The 13,601-nt window shown below is 42.3% G+C and overlaps 10 non-coding genes across 10 annotated transcripts; all 10 read left to right on the top strand.

Annotated features, from left to right (window-relative positions):
* Positions 1 to 538: 538 nt before the first annotated feature.
* Positions 539 to 612, top strand: trnat-cgu (transfer RNA threonine (anticodon CGU)). The gene has a single exon. It is a non-coding gene; the product is annotated as a tRNA-Thr (tRNA).
* Positions 613 to 1,453: 841 nt separating this feature from the next.
* On the top strand, positions 1,454 to 1,527 carry trnat-ugu (transfer RNA threonine (anticodon UGU)). Its single transcript has one exon. It is a non-coding gene; the product is annotated as a tRNA-Thr (tRNA).
* Positions 1,528 to 1,668: 141 nt separating this feature from the next.
* Positions 1,669 to 1,757, top strand: trnar-ucu (transfer RNA arginine (anticodon UCU)). Its single transcript is given in 2 exon segments — positions 1,669 to 1,705; positions 1,722 to 1,757. It is a non-coding gene; the product is annotated as a tRNA-Arg (tRNA).
* A 504-nt stretch (positions 1,758 to 2,261) lies between these two features.
* trnat-agu (transfer RNA threonine (anticodon AGU)) lies at positions 2,262 to 2,335 on the top strand. Its single transcript has one exon. It is a non-coding gene; the product is annotated as a tRNA-Thr (tRNA).
* A 1,095-nt stretch (positions 2,336 to 3,430) lies between these two features.
* Positions 3,431 to 3,504, top strand: trnat-ugu (transfer RNA threonine (anticodon UGU)). The gene has a single exon. It is a non-coding gene; the product is annotated as a tRNA-Thr (tRNA).
* Positions 3,505 to 3,635: 131 nt separating this feature from the next.
* Positions 3,636 to 3,726, top strand: trnar-ucu (transfer RNA arginine (anticodon UCU)). Its single transcript is given in 2 exon segments — positions 3,636 to 3,674; positions 3,691 to 3,726. It is a non-coding gene; the product is annotated as a tRNA-Arg (tRNA).
* Positions 3,727 to 4,230: 504 nt separating this feature from the next.
* On the top strand, positions 4,231 to 4,304 carry trnat-agu (transfer RNA threonine (anticodon AGU)). Its single transcript has one exon. It is a non-coding gene; the product is annotated as a tRNA-Thr (tRNA).
* A 1,095-nt stretch (positions 4,305 to 5,399) lies between these two features.
* Positions 5,400 to 5,473, top strand: trnat-ugu (transfer RNA threonine (anticodon UGU)). The gene has a single exon. It is a non-coding gene; the product is annotated as a tRNA-Thr (tRNA).
* Positions 5,474 to 5,604: 131 nt separating this feature from the next.
* On the top strand, positions 5,605 to 5,695 carry trnar-ucu (transfer RNA arginine (anticodon UCU)). The gene is given in 2 exon segments: positions 5,605 to 5,643; positions 5,660 to 5,695. It is a non-coding gene; the product is annotated as a tRNA-Arg (tRNA).
* Positions 5,696 to 6,296: 601 nt separating this feature from the next.
* On the top strand, positions 6,297 to 6,385 carry trnar-ucu (transfer RNA arginine (anticodon UCU)). The gene is given in 2 exon segments: positions 6,297 to 6,333; positions 6,350 to 6,385. It is a non-coding gene; the product is annotated as a tRNA-Arg (tRNA).
* The last annotated feature ends 7,216 nt before the right edge of the window (positions 6,386 to 13,601 follow it).

Genomic DNA, 13,601 nt, shown 5'->3' with positions numbered 1-13,601 from the left:
GGGGTTTTCCAACTTTTTCAGGAGCCGACACAGCACATTTTTCTTGTTGTCCTTATTGGGCACACACAAGTCAGATCATTGAGTACATTACTAATCAGTCAATTATTTGATTCACCTGTTTTAAATGAGAGAGAGATAATAAAAACATATATGTGGTGCAGATGCGCTTCAAGAATGGTTTGCAAGCCCCTGGCTTAGGGCCGAAATCTGCTACTACCTATTGATAAAGTCAAGCCTATGGATATTTGTACAAACAAAGTCTTTACATATATGAAGAATAATACATGGATATCTTTCTGGATTTTGCCCTTTCATATCAGAAGAAAGCACAGGAAACATTTTAGGCATGAGTGTTGAGAGTGTAGAGCCAAAATGAAATGAGTTCAGACATTCCCTTGAGGCCTGAGAGGCCATCATGTTTTGGAAACAATCCTCTTACCTCTAAGGGACCTCTTTCATAACGTAATCAGCTTTTTTCCTCATGTGCTACCTCTTTTAGACTTGTTTTACTGAAAAATTTCACAGCACTTTTGTAACTGGCGCTGTGGCTTAGCTGGTCAAAGCGCCTGTCTCGTAAACAGGAGATCCTGGGTTCAAATCCCAGCAGTGCCTATGCCACAGGATATGGGAGTGTTTAAACTTTTCACATATGAAAGTCTTTGCATGCCGAACAGTGTGTACCTGCACAAAATTGGAAAAACGAAGAAGCGCTGCGCATGCAATACTTCCTTGAAGTGGGTCATTTTATGGCTCTGTGGTGCAATTGATGGAGCTTTGGACTTCTAGGATGCGAATGGAGAAATTCCCTGGTTGTGGTTTTGAGTCCCACCAGAAGTGTGAATGGCCTCTTTTGCTCTGATGTCTCTGTGAGTCAGACATATGTTCAAAACTGGGGTCCACAAACTACTTCAGAAGCCTACCCCTCACATTCTGCTCATCTCCCTTATTGGACACAGCCAACTCGGATCACAGAGTACTCTAGTAATTAGCTCAATTCACCGTTTTAAAATAAGGAGGATAACGAAAATGTATAGCGTCTGGGAGGTTTCGAGAATGGTTTGAAAACCACTGCCTTAGGCCAAAATCTGCTACTTCCTATTGTTGAGATCTAGCCTCTGGATGTGTGTTCAAAACAGTCTTTACAAATATGAATATTTAATTCATGAAAATCTTTCGGGATTTTGTCTTTCAGATCAGCTGAAAGCATAGCAAAAATTGCTTTCCATTTCTCCAAGCTGAGACAGAGTTTAGATGGATTGTAACTGGAGGTTCCAAAAACATTTCAGACACAAGTATTGAGAGTTTCAGATATTCCCTCGGATATCTCGGGTTTTGGAAATAATCCCCTAACCTCTTTCATGATGTAATCCGCTATTTTCCTGACCTGCAACCTCTTTTTTTGTTTTTGTTTTTTTACTTTTTATTCCAACACATCGCAGAAGGTTTAGCAAGTGGCGCTGTGGCTTAGTTGGTCAAAGCGCCTGTCTTGTAAACAGGAGATTCTGGGTTCGAATCCCAGCAGTGCCTGTGCCGTGGGATGTGGGCACCGCTCACCTACCCTTTTTACATACGTAAATCTTTGGATGCTGAACAGTGTGTATCTGCACAAAAAGTGGAAATCTAAGAAGTGATGTGCATGCAATAGCGTATTAAAGCTTGGCTTTTCGTGGCTCTGTGGCGCAATGGATAGCACATTGGACTTCTAGGTTGTGAATGGAGGTATTCAAAGGTTGTGGGTTCGAGTCCCACCAGAGTCGTGCATACCCTCTTTTGCTCAGATGTCTTTGTGTTGGACAAGCATACGCTTAAACCCTTGGATCCACAAACTAGCATCCCCTTCACGCTCTGCTTATTTCGCTTATTGCACACACCCAACTCGGATCATAGAGTACTCTACTAATTAGCTTAAATCACCTATTTAAATAAGGGAGATAACAAGAATGGGTCGAAATCCAATGGCTCAGGCCAAAATCTGCAACTACCTATTGTTGGCCACCTACCTAGCAAAAGAAAAAAAAACATGCTTTCCATTTCTCCTAGCTGAAACAGCGTTTAGATGTATCGTAACTGAGAGTTTCGATCCAAAATGAAATGGTTTGAGATATTCCCATGTCCCTGAACAGAAGCCTGCACACCTTTCAGGTTTTGGAAATAACCCTCTAACTTCAAAGGGACATATTCATGATGTAATCAGCTATTCTCCTGACGTGCTACCTCTTTTAGACTTTGTATACAAAAGCATCAAATCAGGGACAGCACCTGGCGCTGTGGCTTAGTTGTTCAAAGCGCCTGTCTAGTAAACAGGAGATCCTGGGTTCGAATCCCAGCAGTGCCTAATCTGTGGCTTCTAAGAGTAGTCGGTCAACCTTTTCAGATGTTAAAGTCTCGGCAGGAAAGACAATCTGGACCTCTCGGTTGCAAATGAAGGCTTTATAAAGTTTGTTGGTTTTTGGGTCCCACCTGAGTCACGAATGGTGTCCCTTTGCATAGACGTCTTTGCCAGACTGACATTTGCTTAAACCTGGGGTTTTCCAACTTTTTCAGGAGCCGACACAGCACATTTTTCCAATAAGGAAATATTTCTTTATTTCCTTATTGGATATGGGAGTGCTTAAACTTTTCACATATGAAAGTCTTTGCATGCCGAACAGTGTGTACCTGCACAAAATTGGAAAAACGAAGAAGCGCTGCGCATGCAATACTTCCTTGAAGTGGGTCATTTTATGGCTCTGTGGTACAATTGATGGAGCTTTGGACTTCTAGGATGCGAATGGAGAAATTCCCTGGTTGTGGTTTTGAGTCCCACCAGAAGTGTGAATGGCCTCTTTTGCTCTGATGTCTCTGTGAGTCAGACATATGTTCAAAACTGGGGTCCACAAACTACTTCAGAAGCCTACCCCTCACATTCTGCTCATCTCCCTTATTGGACACAGCCAACTCGGATCACAGAGTACTCTAGTAATTAGCTCAATTCACCGTTTTGAAATAAGGAGGATAACGAAAATGTATAGCGTCTGGGAGGTTTCGAGAATGGTTTGAAAACCACTGGCTTAGGCCAAAATCTGTTACTTCCTATTGTTGAGATCTAGCCTCTGGATGTGTGTTCAAAACAGTCTTTACAAATATGAATATTTAATTCATGAAAATCTTTCGGGATTTTGTCTTTCAGATCAGCTGAAAGCATAGCAAAAATTGCTTTCCATTTCTCCAAGCTGAGACAGAGTTTAGATGGATTGTAACTGGAGGTTCCAAAAACATTTCAGACACAAGTATTGAGAGTTTCAGATATTCCCTCGGATATCTCGGGTTTTGGAAATAATCCCCTAACCTCTTTCATGATGTAATCCGCTATTTTCCTGACCTGCAACCTCTTTTTTTGTTTCTGTTTTTTTACTTTTTATTCCAACACATCGCAGAAGGTTTAGCAAGTGGTGCTGTGGCTTAGTTGGTCAAAGCGCCTGTCTTGTAAACAGGAGATTCTGGGTTCGAATCCCAGCAGTGCCTGTGCCGTGGGATGTGGGCACCGCTCACCTACCCTTTTTACATACGTAAATCTTTGGATGCTGAACAGTGTGTATCTGCACAAAAAGTGGAAATCTAAGAAGTGATGTGCATGCAATAGCGTATTAAAGCTTGGCTTTTTGTGGCGCAATGGATAGCGCATTGGACTTCTAGGTTGTGAATGGAGGTATTCAAAGGTTGTGGGTTCGAGTCCCACCAGAGTCGTGCATACCCTCTTTTGCTCAGATGTCTTTGTGTTGGACAAGCATACGCTTAAACCCTTGGATCCACAAACTAGCATCCCCTTCACGCTCTGCTTATTTCGCTTATTGCACACACCCAACTCGGATCATAGAGTACTCTACTAATTAGCTTAAATCACCTATTTAAATAAGGGAGATAACAAGAATGGGTCGAAATCCAATGGCTCAGGCCAAAATCTGCAACTACCTATTGTTGGCCACCTACCTAGCAAAAGAAAAAAAAACATGCTTTCCATTTCTCCTAGCTGAAACAGCGTTTAGATGTATCGTAACTGAGAGTTTCGATCCAAAATGAAATGGTTTGAGATATTCCCATGTCCCTGAACAGAAGCCTGCACACCTTTCAGGTTTTGGAAATAACCCTCTAACTTCAAAGGGACATATTCATGATGTAATCAGCTATTCTCCTGACGTGCTACCTCTTTTAGACTTTGTATACAAAAGCATCAAATCAGGGACAGCACCTGGCGCTGTGGCTTAGTTGTTCAAAGCGCCTGTCTAGTAAACAGGAGATCCTGGGTTCGAATCCCAGCAGTGCCTAATCTGTGGCTTCTAAGAGTAGTCGGTCAACCTTTTCAGATGTTAAAGTCTCGGCAGGAAAGACAATCTGGACCTCTCGGTTGCAAATGAAGGCTTTATAAAGTTTGTTGGTTTTTGGGTCCCACCTGAGTCACGAATGGTGTCCCTTTGCATAGACGTCTTTGCCAGACTGACATTTGCTTAAACCTGGGGTTTTCCAACTTTTTCAGGAGCCGACACAGCACATTTTTCCAATAAGGAAATATTTCTTTATTTCCTTATTGGATATGGGAGTGCTTAAACTTTTCACATATGAAAGTCTTTGCATGCCGAACAGTGTGTACCTGCACAAAATTGGAAAAACGAAGAAGCGCTGCGCATGCAATACTTCCTTGAAGTGGGTCATTTTATGGCTCTGTGGTACAATTGATGGAGCTTTGGACTTCTAGGATGCGAATGGAGAAATTCCCTGGTTGTGGTTTTGAGTCCCACCAGAAGTGTGAATGGCCTCTTTTGCTCTGATGTCTCTGTGAGTCAGACATATGTTCAAAACTGGGGTCCACAAACTACTTCAGAAGCCTACCCCTCACATTCTGCTCATCTCCCTTATTGGACACAGCCAACTCGGATCACAGAGTACTCTAGTAATTAGCTCAATTCACCGTTTTGAAATAAGGAGGATAACGAAAATGTATAGCGTCTGGGAGGTTTCGAGAATGGTTTGAAAACCACTGGCTTAGGCCAAAATCTGCTACTTCCTATTGTTGAGATCTAGCCTCTGGATGTGTGTTCAAAACAGTCTTTACAAATATGAATATTTAATTCATGAAAATCTTTCGGGATTTTGTCTTTCAGATCAGCTGAAAGCATAGCAAAAATTGCTTTCCATTTCTCCAAGCTGAGACAGAGTTTAGATGGATTGTAACTGGAGGTTCCAAAAACATTTCAGACACAAGTATTGAGAGTTTCAGATATTCCCTCGGATATCTCGGGTTTTGGAAATAATCCCCTAACCTCTTTCATGATGTAATCCGCTATTTTCCTGACCTGCAACCTCTTTTTTTGTTTTTGTTTTTTTACTTTTTATTCCAACACATCGCAGAAGGTTTAGCAAGTGGTGCTGTGGCTTAGTTGGTCAAAGCGCCTGTCTTGTAAACAGGAGATTCTGGGTTCGAATCCCAGCAGTGCCTGTGCCGTGGGATGTGGGCACCGCTCACCTACCCTTTTTACATACGTAAATCTTTGGATGCTGAACAGTGTGTATCTGCACAAAAAGTGGAAATCTAAGAAGTGATGTGCATGCAATAGCGTATTAAAGCTTGGCTTTTTGTGGCGCAATGGATAGCGCATTGGACTTCTAGGTTGTGAATGGAGGTATTCAAAGGTTGTGGGTTCGAGTCCCACCAGAGTCGTGCATACCCTCTTTTGCTCAGATGTCTTTGTGTTGGACAAGCATACGCTTAAACCCTTGGATCCACAAACTAGCATCCCCTTCACGCTCTGCTTATTTCGCTTATTGCACACACCCAACTCGGATCATAGAGTACTCTACTAATTAGCTTAAATCACCTATTTAAATAAGGGAGATAACAAGAATGGGTTGAAATGCAATGGCTCAGGCCAAAATCTGCAACTACCTATTGTTGGCCACCTACCTAGCAAAAGAAAAAAAAACATGCTTTCCATTTCTCCTAGCTGAAACAGCGTTTAGATGTATCGTAACTGAGAGTTTCGATCCAAAATGAAATGGTTTGAGATATTCCCATGTCCCTGAACAGAAGCCTGCACACCTTTCAGGTTTTGGAAATAACCCTCTAACTTCAAAGGGACATATTCATGATGTAATCAGCTATTCTCCTGACGTGCTACCTCTTTTAGACTTTGTATACAAAAGCATCAAATCAGGGACAGCACCTGGCGCTGTGGCTTAGTGGAACAGTGTGTATCTGCACAAAAAGTGGAAATCTAAGAAGTGATGTGCATGCAATAGCGTCTTAAAGCTCGGCTTTTTGTGGCTCTGTGGCGCAATGGATAGCGCATTGGACTTCTAGGTTGTGAATGGAGGTATTCAAAGGTTGTGGGTTCGAGTCCCACCAGAGTCGTGCATACCCTCTTTTGCTCAGATGTCTTTGTGTTGGACAAGCATACGCTTAAACCCTTGGAATCTTTTTTTTTCTTTCAGTCGATACGATTCATTTTGATGTGGGTTTCCACGCAACAGTCACGCATCTCGGGCAAGAGCCGGGATGGCGGTACCTGACAGCCGTGCGTCTGTAAAATCTATCCAATACAATGACGAGCTCCATCTTTAAAAAACCAATTACGTTACGAGCTCCATTTTTGGCCGTCCAATGAAATGTCAAGGTCCATTTTTCATAGACCAATCACCGCACATAGTCCATTTTTGTCCATCTTTGAGTTTGAGCAGATTCCATCCAATCTCCGCTCATATTCTCTTTTTTGGCCGTCCAATGAAATGGCAATGTCCATTTTTCATACACCAATCACCGCACGTTGAGCATAAACGCCACCGCTGTTATTTATATTCCGCTCAGGTAACGTTATGTTATTTATAGTTATTGTATTTATTGTTAATGAACGTTTTCTGTATTTTAGGAATAGCAAGATTGCTCCGTAAAACGATCAGGTAGGTTAACGTTAACTGTAATTGTAAGTAATAGGGTATAATTGTCGCAGCTCAATTTGTAATGTAAATAGTTTTATTCGATTTTGTCTGACTTTGTGTAACTTCAGTCAGCAAGCAAACCTTATTTTTTTTGTATAGGTAACGTTAGCTAACGTTACGTTAGCTATAGCTAACGTTATCATCGAGCTTGGCAATTGTACATTTTTGTCAGTAACGAAACTTATTTTGTTTTCTGACAGGATTAACTAGTAAAATAGCATATCTGATAGTGTTTGTTACTTTATAGGAAATGGATAAATCAATGTACAATTAATCTCATTGTACTAGTCTACTGTAACACTGGCATAAAATGTAACAAAATAAATTTGGATAATGTCTCTAACTGTTGGGTGTTTGTTTAACTTTTATACACTTGTGGTAAAAAATGACCAGTCATAAGTGAATGGATGAGAATACAATAAGTATATAAAATAAAATTCAGGCACATGTTCATTTTAACACATGGGCACAGTTGAAATAACACAATGTTTAATCTGAGTATTTGTTATAGTCAAAATAATCCATAACAGTTACATTATACGTTTTACTACAAAACAATTTGTATGAGCCCAGGTCAATGAGGCATACAGGCCATAAATAGCAAATAGAAGTTCAAAATTTGTAATGTTTACAAAAACTCTATCACATGATCTATCACAACATTAGGTGATGATATATACAGTATGCATTATTTTGGATTTATAAACTGCTATAATGTGGCGGTCATTTTGGACCAGGAAAAATGACCACGTAGTCAATTTTTGTCAATCTTTGAGCACAAACACCGCTTAAGTTATTTATATCCCGCTGTTATTTATATTCCGCTCAGGTATGTTATTTATAGTTATTTTATTTATTGTTAATGAAATGGCTTACGTTTTCTATTTTTTAGGAGTAGTAAGATTGCCTCCGTAAAACATCTCTGTAATCCCTCATTTTGGGCCCTTGCCATGATGACTTAATGTAATTACACTATAACATGAATAAAACTGCGTATCTGTCATTACAGAAAATGTCCAAACAACAATCCAAAAGCCACAAGGCTATGAATGATACTGAGTGGGTCTCGCGCTTTAGGTCTTTTGCCTCCACTGGTGTCTGGCCATCAGATGCAGGTAACCGACCTGCTCCAAGGCAAAAGAAGTGGTACAGTCTGTATCAGAAGGTATGTAGAAAAAGTATCAAAAGGAATATATATATATATATATATATTAATTTTGAGTAGTAGACATATTATATTTTCAGTATGTACAGTATGAGCATAAAACAAGAACTTGTACAAATAAATATAAGTGGCATCTTTTGTTTTGTTTACAGATAGAGAAGTGCCCTTTGCAGCTGAGAGGACAGCTAACGCTTTTCTCCCAGCCACAGATGTGTTTGTGTGGATTTCATCCTCATAAGGTAGGCTAATTTGGGCTCTTTCAGTTTAACTACAGTTGATGCAGTGTGCACACAATATAAAGATGTGGTATTTCTTAACATTAATGTATTCTTGGACAATTTCTGTTGTTTCTATCTGGGTTGGTTTGGCAACAGGTCTGTTCCACAGCAGAGGAAATTGCATAGTAGGTAAAAGAAGGTCATAAGGTTGAAACTAACTACATCACTAATAACTGAATAAAAAAACCACATCTAAATTTGTCACGTCATTTGCATGAAAGGGGTTCTTATACATTATTGTTTATACTATTAACATAGAATAGAACAGTAGTATTGTGCTTTCTTTAAATCACTGGTGATTTTGTCCATCATCTTTCTAAGTCTTTCATACTGTATTTCATACTGTATATATGCACTGTTTTATACATTTTTGTTATGCAGCAGCAAGTGCCTACAGCCTCATCTAGACCCACAAGCAGTGCAGACCAATCAACTAGTGGTCAATGTAGCTCCTTAATGGTAGGTAGATTTTATAGCTTTATGTGAGAGAGAATTCATAACGGAAATATTTTATATTCTTGTCATATTTCAGCTCCCAACCACTGCTCCAGTAGAACGTCCCACAGCTGACACTACACCCGCAAGTTTGGTGAAAAGGCCCAAGCTCACCCTTTCCTCGGTACATATGATGGCATGTGTTTTAAAATGGTGAACAGTTGTCATATTAATACTTCTCTCTTTAAAGTTTAATAAGTCCAGATTTGGTGGAAAGCATGTGGAGAGTGCAAAGCCAAATTTACATGTTGGACGGAAAGCTCATGTAAGTAATAAATAATTATTATTTCTTTGCTACAAAAAAAAATTCCAATGATACAATTTTTTTATACCTTGTATTTTTAGACTCATTCAACCACTGCTACAAATGCAGCTGCCCGTGTGTGTGAGGCTCCAGTGCTAGCAGGTGGTCCTCCTCAAACCATCTCTCCACCACAGCCTCCAAGTGCAGAATCATTTTTTCTTGCTCCTCCATTACCGCCTCCAAAACAACGGCATCGGCCAGTGGAGGGGCAGAGTTTAGGAGTGAATGTGGTAAAACATTGCACTTGTTACTATGTTTGGTTAGTATTTTTTGTCTTTATTTGACCTGTCCTTTTCTGTCTACAGAGCGCATTCCAGCCTGAGCACTCTGCTGCAGTTCCTCTCCTGTGGCCTAAAACCATGCCCCAGGAGGATCACCAATGGGTCTCCACAGGATTGTTCAGAGTTGGTGCTCGTGGGAATTTGGAGCTCCAGGATCATCTCCAGTTGTGGTATTTCCCTCCACAGCCATCCCTTATTTACCACCAGGCACCAACATCAGCCAGATTTTTTGCCCATCCCTTACTGCTGTGGATGCCGTATAGGCTGTGGAAAGTCAGGCTGCTGTGCGCGGACCAAGCCTGTAAAAGCCCTCTGACTAGTGGAGGTCTTCACAGACGGGTGCGTCAGGTCCTTGACATTGACCGCTTTTACAACCTGGTCACAGAGACTCTGATTTGCTCCAAGTGCCGCCGCAGCTACCTGTCTTGGAATAGGGAAATACTTGAGCAGCTGGACATGGCCCATCGTTCTGAGTTTAGGGTCATTCTTACCCGCCGGTATGTTACATTATTGTGTGATTTTTGTCAGTTGCTTATCCATGTATATTTAATTTATTTCTTATTACAGATATGCCTGTGACATCAGGGTGATACGCCTCCTACGGGAACGTGGTCTGGGGAATGGCCCTGTCCGACTGATTGGCCAATTGAAAGAGAACCACAGTGAAGAGTGGCTGAAAAGGGTTGCGCGGTATACCAGCGAGTGTGCTTCTTTTACCAGCAAAAGTTGCCTGATGCCACCAACATTTGAAGAGCCTCCCCAACCTGTGGCAATTCCCAGCTACAGTATAAGTGGCTTTCAGTGGTGTACAGCCAAGACATCCTGTTCAGGCTGGAGGATATCAAGGCTAGTATCACCTCCACTTATGGATCCATCTTAAAACTGGATTCCACCAGAAAGGTACATCTTTAATTATTATTGTATTGAGGTTATGCAAATTCTATTTATATTTAAATCTAAATAGAAATGGAACCTCAAATGAATGAACAACTTAAACAATAACATAAGATGGAATGTCAAATTGAGGGACAATTCAAAGATTAAAACAAGAAGAACATTGCAGAGATAACCACTAAATTTTTTTATGACATTACACGCATAAGCTCTATATTAATGCAATAGAACCACTGAAGGTGTTGCTACTATTGGTTTAATATATATGTTTGTTTTAGATCACTAAAAAGCTCTCAGGACCGGCAAAAGGCACTGCACAGTGGCTGACATCCGTTGGTAACGAGATGGGTCAAGTGCTCATCAGTGTCTTGACTGCTGGTGAGGGACCAGGTTTGGATCTTATGGCAGCTGGCTTGGTAGACAGGTATGTTACCTGTAATACATTTTCACTTACATGTAATTTAACTTGTCCTTAGTTTAGAATTTACTATTTACAATTTGCATTTGTAATTTACTGTTGTTTGATGATGAAATTCTTTAATTATTTTTGATAATTATTTCTCGCAGGTATAAAGCTGCAGGTGTAGACCCTCCTGTTGCTCTCTATGTGGACTGTGGCTGCTGCAAGGATGTGGGTGAGACCAAGCTGAAGGCCAGATTTGCTGGATGGCCTAACTTGATTGTTCGCCTCGACATCTGGCACTATATGCGACGCCTGGCTGTGGGATGCACCACTGATGCACACCAGCTCTATCCCACTTTCATGGCTCGCATATCAGCATGTATTTTTGAGTGGGATGCTGCTGATGTCAACAAGTTGAGAGAGGCAAAAAGAGCACAGCTAAAAGAGCAAGGCCTGATGGCTCTGACGGAGAAGCAGCTAGATCGGCACATAAAAAAAGAAGAGTTAGAGCAGCACTGCAGGAGGAGGACTCGTGGAGAAGACCAAACCATCCGGCTGTTGGATCAGCTTATCAGTGAGCTCATCAGTGACAAGGGTAAGGATGCCCTTGGTGTTCCTCTTCTGGACCCCATCAGAATGCAGCACATCTGGCGTGTTCAGAAGAGACATGTTAAGTGCATTCAGGACCCACCTGGTGTGGCGCTGTACACACAGACTGGCACCATCACCAAGGGAGGAGTGCAACTGCAGACACTGCGCTGTGCCAGAGGTTCTACATCTTTGGAGTCATTCCACTGTCACTTAAACCGGTTCATTCCAGGTACGTGCAACTCAATAATGTTTATGTTTAACAGAAATACTTGAACTTATTCCTTTTTGCCGTTTTTTTGTATTTACTTTAGGAAACAGTGCAAACTCGCTCAACTTCCAGATCTACCTACTAGATGGGCTACATCGCTGGAACCACAACAGGGCAGCAGCTGCTCTGGAGGCAGAGACCTCGGGCCTGCGCACATACTCGGGCGAGCTGGTTCACAGCGTGAATAAAGATTATGAGAAGGTTTTTGGCAGGAAGCTGATTCCTTCTTTTACACCACCCGCAAAGTACACAGGTATTCATATTTAATATTGTATGTTTATGCTCATAGTTCTTTCTCTGTTTCTATGTAGTTTTTTTTTTTTTTTTTTTTTCATATTGGTTTTGCATTTTCAGGTGAACTGATTGGAGTGCAGTACCTGTTGAGGCAGAACAATGAACCTCTACAGTGTATGGCGCCAGACTCCGAGGAGGCAAATACATTGCTGGAGCAGTTGGAAGAGCCAGTAGAGACTGATGAGGGCTTTGAAGAACTTGAACATATTGAGGTCACTCTTGCCGATTTACTTTTGGACACATCTGATATGATCTCAGTGCTACCTGCTTCTTGTGCTCCTGAGCTTTCTGGTCAGTCCGCTCCTCCTGTCCAGTCCACTCACCTGCTGGGGGTCCCATCTGCACCCGCTCCTCCTGTCCAGTCCACTCACCTGCTGGGGGTCCAACATGCGTCTGCTCCTCCTGTCCAGTCCACTCACCTGCTGGGGGTCCAACATGCATCTGCTCCTCCTGTCCAGTCCACTCACCTGCTGGGGGTCCAACATGCGTCTGCTCCTCCTGTCCAGTCCACTCACCTGCTGGGGGTCAAACATGCGTCTGCTCCTCCTGTCCAGTCCACTCACCTGCTGGGGGTCCAACATGCGTCTGCTCCTCCTGTCCAGTCCACTCACCTGCTGGGTGTCCAACATGCGTCTGCTCCTCCGGTCCAGTCCACTCACCTGCTGGGGGTCCAACATGCGTCTGCTCCTCCTGTCCAGTCCACTCACCTGCTGGGGGTCCCATCTGCACCCGCTCCTCCTGTCCAGTCCACTCACCTGCTGGGGGTCCCGTCTGCACCTGCTCCCCCTGTCCAGTCCACTCACCTGCTGGGGGTCCAACATGCGTCTGCTCCTCCTGTCCAGTCCGCTCACCTGCTGGGGGTCCAACATGTGTCTGCTCCTCCTGTCCAGTCCACTCACCTGCTGGGGGTCCAGTCTGGGTTACCTGGACAATCTACATCTTCAGAGCAAGTTGTAAGAGAAATACCAGTATGCTTTATATTTATTGATGTTTGACCTTCTTGAAATACTTCAAATCTAATGTAATACTTCCTCCTAGGCCGTGGATGAACAGAGTTTGGCAGGAATGGATCGTGTTGATGAGCTTGCGGAATACTTGGTGGAGCTAAGAAATGAAAAAGGCCTCACTCTTACCAATCAGCAGGCCAGCACCATTGTGGGTCTTTGGCAGAACTTGGAGCAACACGATAAGGACCGGATTTCTTACGCTGCTCGACATCAGGAGAGACTGCTCACTGGTCGGTTTAGGTCTCCGAAAAAGAAGGCTGTATTTGCAGGAGTTGAAAGCACAAAAAGGTGTGTACTTGGTTCTACTGGTTCAGCTGCTCAGTGGCCAAACTGCAGCCGTCTTGTAGAAACAATATTTATCAGATTGTGCAACATTCATAATAGCCCCAAGAAAATTGGACACCAAACCCTTTCAAGATGGTCACTAATTCTAAATGATTATAAAAAGATTCGACAGCTCATTTTAATCAACGGCATTATTATGAAAGATACAACTCTGCAACTTGTTACTGTAAATCAGACCACGTTGATACAGTGGCATGACAAAAGATTCAAGGCACAAGAAGTTGCAATTCTGATGCAAGGGTTGGTACTGCCTGATGAACGCCCTGTTGCCAGTGAACCACTACTCCCAGTAAACACTAGGCCCACT

Source organism: Rhinichthys klamathensis, unplaced genomic scaffold (genome assembly GCF_029890125.1).
Source record: "Rhinichthys klamathensis goyatoka isolate OS25496 unplaced genomic scaffold, OSU_Roscu_1.1 h1tg000313l_1, whole genome shotgun sequence".
In the NCBI taxonomy this organism is placed as follows: domain Eukaryota; kingdom Metazoa; phylum Chordata; class Actinopteri; order Cypriniformes; family Leuciscidae; genus Rhinichthys; species Rhinichthys klamathensis.
Note: the sequence above shows the minus strand (reverse complement) of the source record. Positions and strands in the feature narration are given on the sequence as shown.